This window comes from Salmo trutta, chromosome 1 (assembly GCF_901001165.1).
Source record: "Salmo trutta chromosome 1, fSalTru1.1, whole genome shotgun sequence".
Taxonomy (NCBI): Eukaryota; Metazoa; Chordata; class Actinopteri; order Salmoniformes; family Salmonidae; genus Salmo; species Salmo trutta.
Window position 1 is genome coordinate 41,294,921 of NC_042957.1, and position 4,450 is coordinate 41,299,370.

At 38.1% G+C, this 4,450-nt stretch overlaps 1 long non-coding RNA gene across 1 annotated transcript; it reads left to right on the forward strand.

Moving 5' to 3' along the window:
- Window positions 1–287: 287 nt before the first annotated feature.
- On the forward strand, window positions 288–3,141 carry LOC115195963 (uncharacterized). Its single transcript, XR_003878786.1, has 2 exons — window positions 288–517; window positions 1,476–3,141. It is a non-coding gene; the product is annotated as an uncharacterized LOC115195963 (long non-coding RNA).
- Window positions 3,142–4,450: the final 1,309 nt, after the last annotated feature.

Sequence of the window (4,450 nt, forward strand, 5' to 3'; positions counted from 1 at the left end):
CCCAGGAGTAAGGCAGGTCTGGGCTTTGCACGCTGAATGATACACTGTATCACGGCCTCTGGTGTATTTTTTTGGGGGGGGGGGTCTGAAAATAAATGTAGTCCTGCTTTTTGGCATTTCGCAAAGGCTCTATGTGATGCTGATCGCACTATACATTTTGTGCATGTAGATATGGTTGTCCTTATTCGATAGAGCCTTTGGACATCTTTCAGTGATGTTCCTATCAGCAGATTCATTGCTAATTATACAAGCTGACACAACTTTTCCTGTATCTGAAAGACTACTACTCGTATGGGCGGTGCTTTGTGCTCTGGCCGCTCTGGCAAGTGATTCCTCTCGTCAACACGAATTCGAAGATGGAGCTTCTATTTTTTTTTAGCTTCATGGTGACATTCAACCATACATGTTTCAACCGGAATATAACGGGGACGATTCGAAACAAGGAGTTAGATTTTGCTAGAGGCTCAGCTACAGCCAATTCCAGCACCAAGAGGGCAGATGACAAATACGGTGGCTAGTAAGTTCTTTTTACCTGCAAGCCACCTAGATATCTTTAGTTTATCTACTAAAATTCATATTGTGTATTACTGACTAACATACTTTTGTGGTACAGTAGGGGACATCATGTTTTTTCCCAGTTTGGTAACTTAGGTAGCTAGCTAGCTAAGTTAGCTAAACAATACGGGTAGTCATATCCATGACAAAAAATAGAAGAGGTTTTACCATGAGAGATCTATTGTATCTCGATTGTAAAACCTCTTCTCTTTTTAGTTGTAGATATGGCTACTTAACAGCAAGCGATAACGTTACAACCAGCTACCTAAAGCTAGGTTTACCAGCAAACGTTAGCACATGACTGGAGTTGGCTAGCTAGTAAGCCTGGCCCCTGCTAACTTATTACTATGCACCAGGCCTCCCTTATGTAACTTTTTAGCAAACAGTTAACATCTGCAACTGTAAATAGTTTTACTAGCTAGCTATGGAACATAAATGACAATGACTATAGATGCATTTCAAAATCACAAAATGATAGGCATGACGCAAGATAGGATTCCAAACAGATGTGAATAACAATTATAGGCTATCCAGCAAGCTAGCTAGTTAAGTTTATTAGCTGACAGTGAGGAGGAAAAAAATAATACAACAATTTAAATGTTGTAAATCAAAAAAAATGATAAGCTGGTTTTACTCTAAAAAATATTTGCCTAAGCATGCCCATTAGACATGGCTGTAGCTAGATACTGTCTGCCTACCTACTTACCTAGGTACATTTGTACTGTCTGGTCACTGCGCAAAGGTTGAAGGCTATGCCATATTTCTTTCTATTAGGCTAGATATTGTTCTAAATGTAATCTCTGTGCCTATGCACATGTATGCATGTTCAACTAGTCTACCCCAATAGTGTTATGCTGGCACAGTTCAACTGTTTAAACTGTGCAATGGAGTATAATTTATTATCTTTTTTTGTCTTACAGGCAATACTGTGTGGTGCCTGGGCTTCTTTCTAGAGTGGATTCTTAGAGAGAGAAGTAATTCCTTTGCCTGCGCATTTCATTGTAGAATTGGACATTATGCTGGATTTCAAGCAGAAGATGACTCAAGAGGAGCTGAATGGCAACACAAGAGGAGCTGATCATGACAACACACCTCCCACAGCTGTACATTTGTTCCCTGAAGTTACTGTATGTTTCTTTGGAATGGCAATTTTATCATGACCACCTCTCCCATCATCTGCTGATCATCATTTCTCTTAGCTACAGATTGATACACCAGACAATGTGATTTAACCAAATATGTTTGGTATCCATAACTGGGAGTTCCAGGATAGGTGTAGCACAGCGTTTTTGATGCTGTCTTCGTCCTTGATTTGTGGAAACAGGAGTCTCAGAAAATGTCCATGTCCAGTTGCAGGGGTTCAGTTTGAATTTAGAAAATGCTCAGTTATTATAACAAATACTTAGCTATATAGATTACAATTCTAGTGTTTTTCAGAAAAGGGTGTAATAGATGGCTACCAGATTGAGTTACTCTTATGTGTTAACATTAGCTAGCTTACGTTAGCTAACATTAGTCCAAGATAGAACAAACAGACAAACAAACATGCTTACTCTGCTGAAGGTCAGTCTAGCAGTGACTACCATGGCATTGGCAAAATTGATTGACAGTGTGTATCCAAAAGTTAGCTAGCAATATGATTTTGCTGATGGCTTTCAGAGTTCAATACAAGACTGTAATATTAGCTAACATAGCTAATTTAACTAGTCCAGCTAACATTACGCTACCTCGAATTGAGAATCTTTAATTTTGTTGTGAAGGGAGAAAACGATGGTATCGCATCACTTCTCAGCTATCGTCTAAATGGATTCCCCATCCGTTCAGCCTGAAAATCACTCTGATAATCTTTGGTCACAGTAAGCATCATTCTTCATATCCACGACCCATTGGCAGCATCTGGGTAAATCTCTGGTATGTAGAAAGGTGAAAGATAACACATTTTCGCACCTGGTTGTAATTAGCACAGCCAGACAGAACACCACGCGGGCATGATGACAAACGGTAGTTAAAAAACAAACGTATAAAAAAAATGTGCCTGGAGAAGTTCTGAGATTTCTGTGTGTTGTAAACAACGCTATGAACCACGTTTGTGGGCACGCCCCATCTACCTAGCAGGGTGCTATCTGCATTCACTATGAATGCTGCCCTTACAAAAAAACATTGCCGTTTTGAAACTGAAGTGCAGTAACTGCAGTTATACTGCACTCTAACTGCATTTGCACTGCAAAATTACTGCAGTAAAAAACAAACGTGTAATTTTGGATGCAGTATTGCAGCATACTGCTGTTATACTGCACTCTAATTGCAGTTATACTGCACTCTTTTTTTGTAAGGGCGGGCTGTGGTTCACTATGAGCAGACGAATACACAGGAATTCAAAACTTCCAGATTCTACCGGTAAAATGAAAATGCGCTCTTTCTAGCTTGTGGTTTGGATAATGTTGATGTTTATGACAAATGTAATGTTGTCAATATAATAATGACTATATGCTGTGACAGAGCCAGGGTGAAATTCCCCTTTCATGTTCATGAAAAGCACTTACAGTAATTGTCCCAGGTTGAATAAACATAACAATTAATCACCAACCATGAATCAATATTCATCTTAGTCACATTTTCCAATAGTAACCAAAATAATATCACCAGACCACTCTTGATGATCTCCTATTGTTTTCTGTGGTAGGATAACAGTATGGAGTGTGCACCATTCAGGACAGCAAAGGCTATGCAGCCTACTTGTCAGGAGCTAGTGAAAGCCACAACTGTTTCCTCTGGTAAAAAATTAAGTGATTTTGTTATATTCTAAAGCCTCTTCCAAAATACACAACACGGTTGTACTCTGGGATTTCTGAAAAATACACAACAAATGACTCAGCATAGCGGATTCATCAGCTTTCCCCAGTGAGACCCATGCTAATAGTGACAGCGTGGCTGATGTGCTTTTTGCAAACTGAGCCCGGTTTGTCTGGTTACAAAACATGGAATAAAAGTACAGGTCAACGTTGGTTGGAGGATTATGTCACACTGATGTTAGTGAGGTATTTTGAAAGGCTAGTTTGTCCTATAGAATGGTTTAGCTTATGCGCATAGATTCTATGTTTGTTCAACCTGCATGAATGCTGTGCAACCTACACTCTAAAATCAAATAGTTCTATATAGTGCCAAATAAGGTTTATTTGGCATGTAACCATAGCGGAAACCTTTTTGTTGTTATATGGAACCTTTTTTTGAAGGTTCTATATAGAACCATGCTCATAAGGTTCTAAATGGAACCTGTATGGTGTTATAAAGAACCCTATCCTAAGGTTCTATAAATAACCATTAAAAAAAGGTTATATACACCACCAAAAAAGTATTCTGCTATGGACTTAACCCTTTTTAGGACTACAAATATAGGATCTTAATTTGAGCCAGTTTGCAACAGCAGGAAAATAATCCTGCAGCAACAGAAAATGTGAATAATTATGTGGATTATAACTAATATGCATGTTTTGTAGGGGTTAATACATTTTTCATTAGGGCAAATGAAGTCTGACATTTTAAATTGGAAATTGCAACCATTAGAAGCCTAAAATTGCCTTGAATTCACAAGTTTGCATTTCCTGCACAAAAGAGTGATCAAATTAAGATCTTGCATCTGGGTATATATAGCCTTTTTTATGGTTCTTTGTAGAACCTTTATGGAGAATGGTTATATAAATAAAGGTTATTTATATAACCATTCTCCATAAAGGTTCAATCTCAAAGGTTTTTTGAAGAACCATACAGGGTTTTTATTCTTGTTTAATAGCCATACTATAGTTTACAATTTCAATAGGTTTTATTATTGTGTTTATTAACAAGTTGAATCAGGTGTGCTAGCTCTGGAACAGCTAGGGGCCCCTAAGGAAATAAT